The sequence below is a fragment of the Molothrus ater genome, chromosome 15 (assembly GCF_012460135.2).
Source record: "Molothrus ater isolate BHLD 08-10-18 breed brown headed cowbird chromosome 15, BPBGC_Mater_1.1, whole genome shotgun sequence".
Lineage (NCBI taxonomy): Eukaryota > Metazoa > Chordata > Aves > Passeriformes > Icteridae > Molothrus > Molothrus ater.
The window spans coordinates 3,642,015-3,658,115 of NC_050492.2; positions in this window are offsets into that span (position 1 = coordinate 3,642,015).

Sequence of the window (16,101 nt, forward strand, 5' to 3'; positions counted from 1 at the left end):
AGCAGCAATATAAACTTTACTGAATGTTTTATTGGCACACAGCATTCCTTGCAATAAAGGCACCTCAGTCACTCTGAATGCTCCTGGAAAGGACTGATCTCCTGGAAGGTCAGATGGCAATAAGCATATCTCAGTTTGCAATTCCCCTCAGTATAAGAAAGTCCTTTTTATGTTCCCTTACATGTTTTCTCCCTTATAAAAAGCCCAAGGAAGTGCCCAGAGGCCTGGGCAGTGCAGTACACTGCACTGAAAGAAGGAAAGCAGGAGGGTGGAACACACTAGAGGGACAAGGGTGGAGTCACTGCACTGCCACTGTCCCTACACACCCTCCAGGACTTCCAGGTTCCCAGACCACAAGTGTGCCCTCTGAACAATTCACTGTGCTTGCCACCACTAAACCTTTTCCAGCAAACCTGAGACCTGGCAATCAGATACTCAGAGAGGATCAATTCTGCAACCAAAATTTGCATTCAAACTTCCAAAAAGTTTTACCACCATGCTAAAATTCAGGGTCTTCATTTGGTGCATTTTGCTGGAAGGTGAAAACCCAAGCTCCAGTGTGAGAGGCTGCCCACAGTCACAGTGACTGCCCACTGTCAAATCTGTCCTCACAAATTAATTCTTATCAGAAGTCAGACCACAGGCAGAAAGTTCAAGTGGGGTCTTTGTAATCTGGATAACTGGTTTCCATTTTTAGGAGTAAAACCCATTAAAATATTCTACCCTGATTTTCTTTTCCTGTTTGGTGAGTTTGTGGTATGCCAGGAATGCCAGCTGTTCATTTAATACCTCTCATGACTGTATAGAGATGATATTTCTTTCACTACCTCAGTACTGAAAAACTGGCAAGCTGAGGGTAGTGCATGGGGTGCTGGCCACAGAAGCTTTGGTTTCCTGCTACAAATCATCAATCTGGGTGGCAGGCACTTTGTTGGTCCACCTAGAAATGTGGTTCAGAGACTGTTCATTTCTGGAACTGAAAAAGTTTTGTTAAGTCATATAAAGACCAGCAACTGTCCTGACTCTTTGCCAAGGCAATTGTCCTTGATTGTTGAAGTAGCCAAAACACAATCACCCTTTCTGGAAGATCAGAAATGTGCATCGTTGCTAAAACTCACCACATGCAAAGCTGGATTTGACAGACTTTATAATGAATTACCTTAACTTTCTATTACATTCATCTAGAGTCCTTTACCCCAGCAGACAATGATTTGATTGATCCTTTTCCACTGTAAACAACCAAAACAGCAGCTCTCATGACTGCACTACTTATATCAACAGGGCCTACTCAGCACAGCTGTTCAAACATTTGTTAAATCACTTCACAGCAAATAACAATATGGTGCAGCATGCCTGTTCCTCATTTCAACTTAACCATAGCAATATTTAGCATGCAGTAAAAAAACATATGCTCTATTTACAAAAAAAAAAAAAATTACTCCATCTTAATCAACAGCAGCCTGCTAGTCTCAGAGGATACTGGAAAGTTCCATAGGTAAGCAGAGTCTTAAAGGCTGTGAAAGATGAATAGCTTCATTCATCCTGAAACCTAATTCCTAAGAATGTGCACCCAGAAGTTCAAACAATCTGACTTTACACTTTGGTGCCCAAAGGCTGGGCCTGATTCTGCATCTCTTAATTTATTTTGTATGTATTGTAGCACAATCCACTAAAAATATCAGGAAACTGTCGTGATAGAAGAAAACAGTGAACAGAATGCCCAGCACTAACACATTAGTGTGAGAAAACAGAGGCATGAAGTGGCCCCCTGAAAGAAAATAATCTACTAAATCAGGGAGCAAAATTCAAATTTTTAGATTTCTCTGCAATGTCAAAGCCACTGGACCCTTCTGGGTTCCCACATGTGTCCTGATCTCCTACAATTTTTTCCTGCTGCATCCTTAAAACTTAGACAAGCAAATCTGCAAATTTTGTCTTAATTACTGAGCTCTGAGAAAAGGTGTATTTATCTCTCTGCATCTCTCAGTTTCCTCCAGGGACCTTAGCAAGAACTTTGTGAATTACACAAGAAGAGAGACCATCACCTGAAGTGGCTTGTGCCTGTTGCTGTGCTCCTGCCTCAGAGCACACTAAACCTGCTGGAATGTGCCAGGAGTGATAGAATCAGCAGCCAGCCCCACTCCAAGCTGAGACTGCAAACACGCATGGCTCCCTCTAGACACAGGTTTTAGATGAGCTGCTGATTGGCAAAATACCAGAATCCTGTTACAATTTTACACAGCTGAAGAATCCACAGAGCCTGTGTTCTTGCAGAGCTCTGTTCAGTCTCCTTGATAAAGATCTAGTGCAGCCTGCTACTTATAGAAGGAAAAGGTAGAGATGCATTCACCTGGGAGCACGAGACCACAGCTCCTTTCTCAGGACTGCTCTGACTACACACTCAGTGTCTTTGGGAAGTCCATCCTTACTTATTTCCCTCTTTTTATCTCCTCTTTATAGCCTTACTATCAATTGACAGAAATTTCCAAATCTTCCATTGTTCTGCTTTCCTCCCTAAGAACAGCTCAAGGCACTTTTCAAGTAATCAAAATTTAAAGATTCTGTTCCTAGGACTAGATTCCAATATGAACACATTACAGAGGCTTCCAAATTACAAATAGCACAGGAGGATATAAAACTTTAGTTGTGTAGAGTGGTATTTTTGGGCATTTAGGCTGTTATCTCTCACTGGAATTCTCTGTGACTGAATTTTTTTGAACCATCTCAAAATGATAAACCATAGAATATAGTATTTATCTATGAAAATAAAAAAAAAGATTAGACAAGATCCCTTTTAAGACCACAGTGGCATTTGTGATCTCTTACAGATTATAGAGTTATTTATTCAGTTTACAATGTGTATAGCTTGAGGAGTAGATCTCATAAGTGATACATCTTTGTTGTGAGGACTGAGGAAATGTGATATTTGGAGTTCTCCATGAACTGTCCTAAAAGGTTTTCCCAAGAGGTTTTTTATGGGGGGAGCTAAACAGGGAAATGTGTAAATGCATTTTAGGTTCAGCAAAGACCAAGTGTATATTGCCTTTTCTAATTCACGATCTCTATTTATTTAGAAACTCAATTTCTCAAGCTCTACTTTGCATGTCTTTGACAACTTTCATTCACAGCATATGCAAATACTAAATGTGTTACTGTTAGGAGTAACACGAGATGATTTATGATTCATTTAATCAGATGAATCTGCTAATACCAGAAGACTGGAGTTTTGAATTCTATCAATATTTGCATTACCACTAACTGGAGTCAGCTAAGCACGTACTGGTTCAGTTTTATGCAGGGCTATTAGAAGGAGTTTAGTTTTGCATACTGAATGTAGAGTCCTTTGGGATCTCTATGGAGACTGCTGACTTTCTGCTCTTCCTTGCCCTGCTGGCCACTGCTGGAGGCAGGATCCTGAGCTGGATGGACCCCCAGCTTAATATAAATTAGACAGGTATTTTATATAGAAAGAGCAGACAAAAGGGATTTGCACCCTGTATTAGCAGGACTCTGCTTCACACTGAATATCCTCCATTCTCTGAACCAAGACTGGAGTTAGACATGGATTTTTAAATAGCTAAATTAGTTGAAAATATGAAGTGAATCACTGCTGCCTCTCCAAGCACAGCACTTTTTACGTAGGCTTAGAAATATCTTCTGCTTATTTTTTGGCTAAACTTTAAAGCATAAAGAAGTTGTAGCCAAGGCAATGCCATGAGAAGCAGTCCCAGAGCAGCAGGAGTGGGCACGAGGAGCAGGCTCAGGGGGCTGCTGGATGCAGCACAGCCCCAGCCCGAGGGGATTTGCTACACCCCTGAATGCCCCACTGCATCTCCATAAACACCCATTGTGCTCCTTCAGTGAGCAACACATCTCAGAGCTGGAAACCAGCAATGTGCACACCTGCAACATTTAATTTGGGAAATTGGGAAAGTGTGCTCATCTCCTGTGGCTCCTCTTTCTCTATGCTCTTCCTTCATAAGGCCTCAGCATTTCACAGCCACTGAAGAATTCAAAGAATGCCAGTAACCAAGATACCACCCTGATAACTGAAACTAATTCTGAAAGAATTCTGCAGCAGATCTTAATTCTTACACACAAAAACTCCTTTTCAAACCAAATTATTACAGCTTTTTGTTTTCTAGGTGATGTTTCAGTCCTTTTTTTCCTTTTATCACTCTTTCCCAATAATTACTCCATCACAATCATGAAACTGTATTATTATTCTTTCATAACTTACAAAGCCCAGTTTCTAAGTTTTGGTCTCAAGAGTTTGTTCTCTGCTTGCTGGGTTGCTTTTAGAGTGTGGCTATACCTGTTTTTATCACAAGGGAGAGAAAAGGAGAAGGGAAGAAATTATAAAGGGAGAGGTGGATGAAATGGATTGCTGGAAATTATGTTCTCTTAGGGCAAGGAAGATGTGACAATGATTGAAAAAAATGGAGAAAAACCATCAAGAATAGCTCCCACACACTTTACCTACTTGAAATGTACATATTTTCTATGATTTTCTATTTTTCTGGACAGACAGATGAAAACTGAAGCTCAGATTTGTTCTCTGGGAGTTGTCATACATAAAGACTCTGATCTGGAATTCTGTTTAGCACCCCAGTACAGGCAGGAAATCAAGAAATCCTTTTGGCTACCAGCAGTGAAAATGCTGCTGCATTCATGCTGAGAAACAAATGTGGGCACAACATCTACACATAAATATTTCAGGAAACCTGCCTCCTCAATTCAAAAATCTAAGCCTCACTATTAGAGGAAAAAAACTTATTAAATACATCATAAAACCCCATTTCCCTGAATACCCCATCAAAACTGAGATTAAATCACACTTGCAGTAGTTTATCACTATATGAAATACTACATTTGTACCCTCAGTCTTGTATTAAAGCACCTGTCACTGCTTATGGGCACAATACATGAATTTTATGCCTATCTGAATACAAAGGGTGGCTGTAGAGGAAAAGAAATGGATAAATACAGCCATATCTGAATTCTTCAGTTCTGCGGATTGCCACAGAAGTTTCAATTCTCAAGGCTTCTCCAAGCTTGATTAGCTTTAAGACTTCACAGAAGGGAAAGAGTTTGTGAAATAACTAAGCCTGGAGCTCAGAAACTGCATCTCATTTCAAAAATGTTTGAAATGCTCTCGTTTAACAGTTTCTGAAATGAAATAGAGCAGACTTCCAGGGCTGCAACATCATCTCCTCATTTGCAATCCAAAGTTTTACAAAAGCTAAACAGAATGTAAGCTGTTTTTTTTTTTTTTTTTTAATCCAGACAATCATCCTTCCAGACTCTCAAGAGACTGGCCCTGGCAATGAAAAAGGAGGCTGAAGTACTTAATTTATGTTAGACACCATATCTCAGAGCAGTGTAAGACAGAGGAACACCCTGGAACTTGCTGCTCTTTTCCTCAGCAGGAAATGGTCTGCAGCACTGCCCTTTCAAGGACACTGACATGATCCTTCCAATGTAACAAACTGCTTTACCTTATGGGAGTGTGGCATTTCAAAAGATGTCCCTTTGCCTTCTTGCATCAAAATGAAAATGTCTAGTGCATTGTTATGCCTTTTTAGTAGGTATATTAAGATCTAACAATATAGCTGAAATAATGACTTCTTTGCTTGCTAGTAATTAATATTGAAACAGCATAAGATACAAGAGAGGGAAATATGCCTCAAGATTTATTTTCCCATATTATAAGATGCTGAACTCTCTCTGCTATCTTACCCTTAGCACAGTGCTGTGGGTGACAAGGCTGTAAACTATGAGGAATTCTTGTTGCCTGTTTGTGAGGGTTTTTTTTGCTTTGGTTTTGATTGGTTGGTTGGTTTGGGTTTTGTTTGTCTTGATTTGAATTTTTGCTTGTTTGGTTTAGTTTTTGCTTGTTTAGTTTTCAAACTATCTGGCTCGTGCAGACTGAGAGTACTGAGATTCTAATAAAACAATGGTTTGGGTAATGAATTTCAGTTTCAATTACTTCTGGTTTCTCACGTTTGAGAGCCGTCACTGCAGCCTGTGAAGCTGTTTTGTACCAAGATTTGTGATCTAAATTCACACAGGAGCTCTGAAAAGCAGAGAGACGCAGTCAAACTCTAAAAAGCCAAGATTAGCTATGCTTTTGTTTAAAAAGAACATTAAATTCTGCACCTGAAAAGTACAACTCGACTCCACGTAAACTCCCTCAGAGTAAAGCCCCAGTTTTGCTCACTCTTGTTCGCTAAAACTGAACAGTGCATAATTCAAACGTTTCATTAATTTTGTAGGAATGGAATAATGTTAAAAGAGTACAAATCTATAACGTGAAGTGCCCGGTGCAGGGGAAGAGCTGAGGGCTCGGCTGGGGCTGGAATTGACCCCTTGGGTTTGTGAGGGGAGCGGGGACAGCACTCCCCACCTGCGGGGAAATAGCGGCCCTGAAGGAGCAGCAGGGCAAGGCAGAAGCAGCTTGGGCATATCTAGAAAAATCTGCCCAGTGTTGTGCTGCTCATCACCTGCCCAGCGGCACAGCCATCCTTTCCTTCCCCTGCAGCCAGAACAGCCGCGTTCCCTCAGCGAGCCATTGTCTGTGCGCAAAGGGAGCGCCCGGGAGCTGCGGAGGGGCAGGGCCGGGTCTGTACCTCGGCACAGGCTGGGGCTGCTCCGTCCAGCTCCCGGACACAGGATGAGGGACAGCGGGGACACTGGGGACACTGAGGGCCCGGGCACCGCCGCAGCTCGGGGCCGGAACGGGCGGGAAGGCGGCAGCGCTGTGGGGGCTCAGCGGCCGCGCTGAGGGCAGGGCCGGGCCCATGGCGGCTGTGGGGGCTGCGGCTCCTCGGGGGGCTCTCAGAGCTCCGGCGGCGGCAGGGGACACACACCGGGAATGGGGACACACACCGGGAAAGGGGAGACACACCGGGAAAGGGGACACACACCGGGAAAGGGGACACACACCGGGAATGGGGACACACACCGACCGAGAAAGGGACACACCGACCGGGAAAGGGGAGACACAGCTCAGGGTCTCGGCCGGCCCTTGGTCTGACTTTGCTTTAAAGCTACGTGACAGAGATACCAGAACCTTCCTGCAAATTTCTTCGAGGTGTTTGTTACTCCTATTTTACACATATATATGAGAGGTTATTTGTTCTGAGGGTTCAGCCTCTCTTTGCAGTGCCCGGCATTACCTGTCCTCCTTCATTCCCACCCCAGCCGCCGAAGTTCCTCCCGGCCCCTGCGGTGCCCCAGCCCCGTCCTGGCCCTGTCGCTCTTGTGGCAATGCTGCCCTGCCAAGGGAAGGCTGTTAGACTGATTTGGCACGGCTTTTTTTTCCTGACAAATTCAGGTTAAGTGTGGCTTTCACCCCGAAGTTTATTGCTATTTGAAAGATACATATTTACTAGCATGGTTGAAGGGTTTTTCTTGGAATTCTGTTTAGCTGGCTGACTTTTACAGGTTTCTTATTTCTTTCTCACTTAAAAAAGAGGAGAAAAGTATGTACATTCCAGCCTATGCAGTGCTTCATCCACTTTCTGTCATAACTTAGAATGAGCTGTGTCAGGTTTTATAAAATTAATGATTCATCTTAGTACAACCTAGGTTGCTCTTTTTAGTTTCTCATATTTGACCTAAGAAAAGAATTTCTAAGTTTTTGATCACAAAAACACAGACTAGACTGGTAGGCTTTAGAAAAGAGAACCTTTTTCAAGATGATCAAGTCTTTTTCACATAGTTGTCAGTTTCATAAATAGACACATGTCCATTCATAAATACACAAATTCCAATTTCATAAATAAACATCCACTAGTTTTGTTACACTGGCGTTCTTTAGCACAGCCTCATCATTTTGGCTTCATGCAAATAAAATTCACTAACTCAGCAGCTGTAATCCAGCTTGCTGGAGTAGAAATACTGAGTGGAGAACAAACAGATTAAAAATGAATACAGGGATCCTACTGGAAAAGGGAGTTTTTCCAGAAAGGACATTATGAAGGGCAGGAAGTGTGATCTAGGTGAGAAGGGAGGGACTGGACTTTCTTCGTCACATAATGTCAAATGCAGGAAAATATAGGCAGACTTAATCTGTAAAATGGTGTGAATTGTTCATGGTATGGAAATGAAGGAAATCTGAGCTGCTGAAGCAAATGGTGTGTGGCGACTCTGCAGTGGAAGCTGAATCAATTCCTAGACCAGAGCTGGTTGGTAACAGGGGAATAGCTGAAATTTCACTTTTACAGGCATATTGTAATTATATGCAAAAATGTGATTTATGACAATGCTTCTGTGTTTACTGCTTATCTCCAACTGAGCTTTAGAGGTCCTGTTGAGAATAACATAAAATGTAGCATTTTGTTCCCGTGCAATAAACAGTAATTAGGAAGCAATTTTAATTTAAAGCCAGCTAAGGTTTTGCTGTTTACAATAACTAGCAGACAATGACTAAGTGTACAGTATGTATGAATGACAGATTAAAAATGTTCATAATGAGGAAACATTAATGAAAGTATTGCTTTTCATTACATGACACACTCAGTACAAATCCTTATATGGGTATTACAGGTTTAACTGCCTATTTCAGTTCCTAAGTAGGCAGCACTTGAAGTTATACACTTCATCCTGTGTCCTTTGCTTGCTATCCCAGTCCACCACATTACCACTTGCTTTTCAACAGTTATCTAGCTCCCCTATCTTCCCTACATTATTTAATTTTATGTTTTGTCTTGTTTTAAAAGTATGGAGCAGAACATACCTATTTAAAACTTGATGCCAATCTAAGAGCCTTTTGTTAAAATACTGTTTTAGTATTTTATTGTCCTTACTCTACTGCTCTGTAAATTATCCAAACTCATTACTGAGGCAGTCAGTGTTTGAGCTCCCATAAGTTGTCCCTATTCATGGCAGAAAGAAGAAGAGCTTATATTTTAGTAATCTGGCCAAAAGAAGATTAGAGGTGGCATCTGTCTGTAACAACTCTCAGGATATATTTCTAAAGTGATATTTAGAAAGGACAGAAAGAAGAGACTGTGATAAGCTTAATTCCAGCTTTCAATTCCAGTTTTTTGATGCAGAATTGTCTTCCAAGTATCTGCTTAGCTTCAGGGGGAAGCAATTTACTTTTAAATCTTTGGAATGGCAAGTGAGGAATCTCCTTTTTTCGGGAGACAACTGTGTTTTGTTTATTGACTGACAATATCAGTAGAAACATTAAAACCATGGGTTAAAAACTGAAGTTTGAAGGCTGGAAGATTGGAAGAAATGGGAGTTAAAAACAGCAAGACACTTGGGGTTCAGGCAAATCAGTGAAAAGGACAGGAGGAAGTCATCAGCCAGTGATTTCTCTTGTGACACCTGATCTGCAGCAGCCTCACCATCTGTTGCTTAGGTCTAAACATTTTGAAGTCACACTATCCTTTCCTGAAATACTGATTGATTTATAATTTAAATGAATGTCTTCCTTCAGCATTCCTCCACAAAAGTCAAGCATTTGCAGAGAGAAACAGAGCTGTTTCTGCCCTACCTAAATTGAACAATGTATTAGAAAAATCCCAGATGTTTTACAATTGTCAACATCTCTGCCATTTCTGTGTTCTTAGAATTATACTCTACCTGGAATTTTTCTAAATAAAACTCCTATGGACTGTAGCTTTAGGTCTGTCCCTCTGTGCCCTTCTGTAACTGGTGGTAGAGGACATGGGGTTCCAAAGACTGACTGGGTTAAAACTAACTGGAGAGGAGTCATCAATACTTTGGGAAATTTGGCACACATTGGGCCAGTTTTGATTTGCCATGAAGAAGTCAACCCACTAAAAAACCATTCATGCTGAACAAGAGCAGAAAAATCAGTCCTCCAAACAATATCACAACAAAAAAACCACTTTGTCTTTTCACTAAATTCCCCAATATGGAACTGCCATTGTGACCTCATTTAAAGTAGAGCCACTGCCTTAGACACTGAGCTTCATGAAATTTTTTGCACAATTAGTGACCCATTTGTCCTCTTTAGTCCTGGTTTTAGGTAAAGTTCCTTTCTGGTACTAGCTGAAAAAAAGCTTTTAGAGCTAAAGATGGTGTCTCCATTATGTTGCCACATTAAAGATGGCAATGACGTGAGGTGAAAAGACCACCACTAAAAAGCCCTCCCAAACCCAACCAAAAAAATGCATCGAGTTCTGCCACATAATAAAATTGTGTCTTTTTTTTATAGCAAACTTATAGTGTACCTTGTTGCATGGGCACAACATATCTTAGATACATAATGACCCAAATGAGTCACTTTTTATAGCACTGAAAATAATCTTTGACGTGCCTTAATGCAACGGACTACTGTTTTGATTAAGGCCTAGATTACCTTGGCCTGTCTGATAACTTCTACCAAGGGCTAATTTTCACAATCAAGATGGGGTTTTAATCTAAGTTTTCTACACCCTGCAGCAAAAGCTTCTGATATAATCTTTATGAGGATTACTGGCTGCCTCCTCCTGTGTGCAGGGTAAGGCCATCAGCCTCTTTGATCAGCACAGGAAGCAAATCTGTGGATTTGCTCTGCAGGAAGGATGCAACTTCCTAGTTCTCTACTGTTGCCTTGTCCCCTTACAGCTTCTTGTATAGCAAAACTGTCACCTGACCAACCCCAAATCTCCAAATTCATCTCAGAGACAGCCTGCTCTCTAGTGAAGGCAAATTCAGACTGCTGACACTTTGTCAGGCTTTCAGAGAACAATTACACTCACTGGACTCAGTTTCCTCTGTACCAGATGAGAAAAGAAAAGCAGCATGACAGCAAGTAAATATTTAATTTATATTTCATTATCAGACTCACTAGATATGACCAGAAAAGGAAACTGGAAGAATTATCTATTATGTTGAAAAATGCAGCTTGAGGATAGTATGCAGAGTATAATTTATGTTCCAAATTAAATGAATGACATGAAACAACTTTCCAGAGGACTATCAGTAACACAGAATCTTGTATGACCTATGCCTCTTTCTATTTTATGGGAGATCCCAGAGACAGAATTGCCTGGATCAGAGTAGCATGCGTGATGAGTGAGCTCCCCTCAGTGCTGGAATGTGACACAAAAAGTCCCTGCCACAGCAGTGACAGCAGGGGAAGGTGCACAGAGCCAATGTCCTGCACTACGACACTGGCTGGGGGCTGTGCAGGTGCCATGGAGCCCTCCTGAGACAGAGCTGCCATAGCTTGGGGCAGGCTCAGAGCTCTGCTGTCCTGGCTTGGGGCAAGCTCAGAGCTCTGCTGTCCTGGCTTGGACAGGCTCAGAGCTCTCCTGTCCTGCCTTGGGCAGGCTCACAGCTCTGCTGTCCTGCCTTGGGCAGGCTCACAGGTCTGCTGTCCTGCCTTGGGCAGGCTCAGAGCTCTGCTGTCCTGCCTTGGGCAGGCTCAGAGCTCTGCTGTCCTGGCTTGGGCAGGCTCACAGCTCTGCTGTCCTGCCTTGGGCAGGCTCACAGCTCTGCTGTCCTGGCTTGGGCAGGCTCACAGCTCTGCTGTCCTGCCTTGGGCAGGCTCACAGCTCTGCTGTCCTGCCTTGGGCAGGCTCACAGCTCTGCTGTCCTGGCTTGGGCAGGCTCACAGCTCTGCTGTCCTGCCTTGGGCAGGCTCACAGCTCTGCTGTCCTGGCTCCTGGGCTCTGCTCTGTGCCCAGCCAGCTGTCTGCTCCTAGATTGAACTCGAGCTGTGCCTGAACTTCACCTTGCATTCCCTTTAGGTGCTTGGGACAAATCAGCTCTCTCCTGGCCTGGCTGGTTTCTCTCAGCCCACGCTGTGTGTGCTCCAGCACTGCAGTGCCCTAGGGCAGGATTAGGCCATTTGTTTATGTATAAACACATGGCACACTCCTCCTGCACAAGTGTTTGTTTTTGCATAACTGGCAGATAACAGGGCTGTAAATTTTATTGTTAAATATTATAAACATAGATCTATGATTCCCCCTCCCCCCCAAAAATTGTTGTTTGAGTTGGATTCTGATCTCACTTTTGCCTATTTTTTAACTGATTTACCAATCATTTACCCATGTGTGACATTAGAGTAAAACTTTATGGGTTGCTTTTCAACAGCGCTGACATTTCTTGTGGGTACTGTTTAACATAATATAAGCAATTAAAAGAAAAACCAGGCTATTTTTCAACAAGATGCAAATGAAAATTATTAAAATAATACTTTTTTCCTATGATTTTCTAGTTAATTCCTTATTACATATATCCCTACAGTATATTGAACAAGACATTTTTCTGATGGTTTTATGAAAACAAGTATTTCTGTTTTTCTCTATTCTTTACATTACTGGGTCATGTCTTTTCCCAGAAAATCTCTCTATATAAATTTCTATTAACACATATTTCTTCCCCTTGTTTTCCCTTCTAGAGTCAGAATTTACCACCACAGAGACCAGCTACTGCTGTATTCTACTGCTCCTGCTCCACACTGTCTCAAACTGCTCAGGATTTATGAGGTGATTTCAGAACTGTCACATCACACTTGAAACAGAATATCTAAAATATTTGATAGGTGTAAAAGAGTTTGCTCCTCTGTTCATGTTTTTGGACACCATGAAACCTCTTTCCATACATGTTCCCTTTCCATGACCAGGATATATGGGATTGGGATATCAGGTGCTTCTTTGCACACTATTCTGAGTAAGTCAGAAGTTTTAATCCTCAAAATAATTTCAATTCAAATATGCCTTCTGGAGAAACAAGGAAACAAAGTAAAACTGAACACAACAAGTACTAACTTCAGAATGTTTTTTGGTGGTTCAGTCAATATTAAACTGATGAAAAGAATCTGAACAGACAAACTATTTCAGAACTCAACTTTACAGATTTAGAAAGAGGTTTTTAAAATGAAAATAATGTATACTGTGTAGTTCTGCATGCTTCACTGTAATTTCAACATTCTGAGACCATTAATATGCATGATCCTATCTTTTTATGCTTGGATTCTTAGGTTTCATGTGCTATGTCTGAAGTGGTATATAAGGTTATTTTGTTTGCATTTACAGTGTCATCACTTGCTGGTACTCACAGGGTAACAGAGTGCAGTCACAAACTAAATGCCTCAGACAATGGGAAATGCATTTACATTTGTGTCACCAACCTCTTTATAAATGTGCATCATGAACATGTGAGTAATGTCCTAACAGGGCTTAGCTATTCCATGTAGCTTGTCTGGGTTTACCTTACTAGGTGATGCATGCTGAATTAAGAGTTATATTTCTTGTAAAGATCACCTTTTATATCATGGCAGGTGTAGGGTGCACCTGGTTACCAGCACTAATCAGAAGAAACTGCAGAATGATCAGGGGTCTTAAAATTTTGGTCCATTCTGAGAGTGTTTTCTGCCCAAATAATGACAGATGCATGAAGTTAAAGAGAAGACAGCTCCTGCTGAGTCCAAAAATCTGGATAATGAGGATGAAATATACATAATACACACATATTTTTATCATCAAATCCTGCTATTGTAATTCTTTAAAGAGCCACAACAATTCAGCTGAACTAGGTCTGTTCAGTGGCCATGTGTGTCAACTCCTTTCTGCAGGAAGGTAAGGAGAGCTTATTGTTCCTTGGGGGCTGCACCAAGGAGATAATTACAAGCTGTAAGATATAATCACATGCACAGGGTATGGGGTGCAGGGCAAAGAGGGATGATGGTGTTTCCACCACTACCTTTGATTGCAGGACAGGGAACTGCACTGAGTTACAATTTCTAACCAAGCTGACAATAACCCAGGTGTGCTGTGTCCTTGTCCTCTCTGTGACTGTCAGCTGTCATGGTAACCCTGCTATGCAGGATAAAGGGGAAGGGATTTTAAAGTCTCTTTAAAGGGACAAATCTGACTTCTGCTCATACCCTTGCCAGATTTTTTTAAAAGTTATCTCAAACACTCATTTGTAACACCAACTTACTGCCTCACCTCAGATGTGTCCATTCATCCCAAACCTCAGTTTCCAAATGAGCTAAATGCAAGTACATGCAAGATTTTCAGGAAGCTGACAATTTACAGGAAAGCATAATGAAGACAGTTTTATAATGCATTTTCCTTCCTTTGGAAGCCAAACATACATTGGGCACAAAGGAAAACATCAGTCTGCATTTAATACACACAGAATTATTCTCTGTCACATATTAGCAGTGTTCAAATGTAAGCATAAAGCAGACAGAGCCCCAGGTTTGTAGAGCCAATTCCTGTAACTATAATTGCTGTGAGAGATTAATTGTCCCCACTGCAGCTTTACCAGGCAAATGGACTTCTGTGGATTTCTTTACCTTAATTGAGCTGTGCTGCCATGTTCAGAACACCTCTAGCTTCAGTCCCCTTCTGTTACAGCCAGGCAGGTTCCCCTGGAAAACAAGCAAACAAATAATTTAGTAAGATGCTAAGGAAAAGCTTGTGTGCATGGGCAAAAGACCTGACTGTTGGGCTTTATTAAATGGCCTTTGTGTTTTTCACTGTATGTGGAAAATGGATTCAATCTTCCCCTGAGTTACTGGCATTTGCTTGCTTGTTGTTTCAGACAGAATCCATAAGCTTTTAAACTTGGGCAAGACACATAGGATACATAAATCCTCTCTTCTGTTGTGGTCAGGGCATTGTGAGAGCACAGGAAATGGCTGTTATGGTCTCATGATATCTTTTCCCACTCTCTCCTGGCAGGAAAGTACAGACTGATGATAGATTTCAAAAGTGAATAGTGGCTTTTTCAGTGTTTCAAAATTAAATAACTGGAAAAAGCAGCTGAAAACCTGGAACTTCTGGCAGATTTTTCAGGAGGTCATTTTGCAGTATCAGACAAATTTCTCCTATGCTGTAAGTGTGAGCAAAAAGTAGTTCAAGAACCCTGTGATGAAAAACTGATTTTCAGGTACAGTTTCCTTTTAAAGAGTAATTTAAAGAAGGAGAATCTTATTTTCTTTTCAAGGGTGGAAGTAGAGGAATCATATTATTGATCAGAGGGTGCTTTAGGTGCTGTAGTTATGACAATGGCTTCCATGCATCTGGAGACACAGCTGAGTGCCATTTGAATGATTGCAGCAGGAGCAGACATTCTCCACCTGAGTTTAACCTACAACAAATGCAGTCAGTGAAACACTGCAGCTCCCCAGGCTCTGGAGCCCTGCAGAAACTCTGACCAGCAGAAGTGGATGTCATTATTTCACTGTGGGACACAAGCAGATACATTGACTTTAAAATTGTAATGCAGCTTTAGCTACACTGAGAGTTAATTACCAGCAATTGGCAAAAGCAGTAAATTCAGGCCCTTTACACGAACTTTGATGCAGTTTTATAAGCAACCTTTAAAACTGGGCTGTTCCCTTGTTTGTGTTTAATTACACGTGAATTTAATTTTAATTGTTAATTTGTGCAGGGCTCATTTTCTCTGTTCTTTCAATGTAATTATCCCATTCTTGTAAAATAACTGTCAGGTCCAAAGTGCCTGTGTCTCCTTTCCAGCCCCAGTGTGCATCTGCAGTGTGTGCTTAAAGCTTGCAAAGACCCAGGGGTCAGAGTGAATCTTGAGTGCTCACTGCTCTCATTTCAGGTGTGAACCCTGATTCAGTGTCAGTTGGACTGTGGAAAAAATAGTGAGCAAGAAGCACCATTGAAATTTATAAAACAAAGCCCATCTCCCTTCTCCTAACACACACTTATTTTTAAAACTTTTGGTGATTTGGAACTGCTTGAAATTTCCATATTTTTTTTCTCTTGGAAGATGTGATGAAAGTGTCCCATAGAGCAGTTACCCAAATACAGAATTAGTCTGAAATTATGTGAGACCATAGATGAAGGTTTGTGACAGAAACCTTGGTGGCAATTTCAGTTTAAGCAGTTCCAGAGTGATTTCCCAGTCCCTGTCTGTTCAGTTGCATGCTTGCTCCACAGAGTACTGCTCCTGCCATTAAACCCTCCAGCTTATTACAGGAGTATGTGAAGCAGTCAGTGCATTCAGGATAAAATACAGACCACCCTTGCTTTTTGCTTTGGCTTGTTGTTTCTTCCTTACTGGAAAAGCATTAAATTCAACAAGCACAATTTTGAGGCAATAGAGCAGGGCTTAAAATTTAATTTTCACAGAACTTCAGGAGTATTTAAA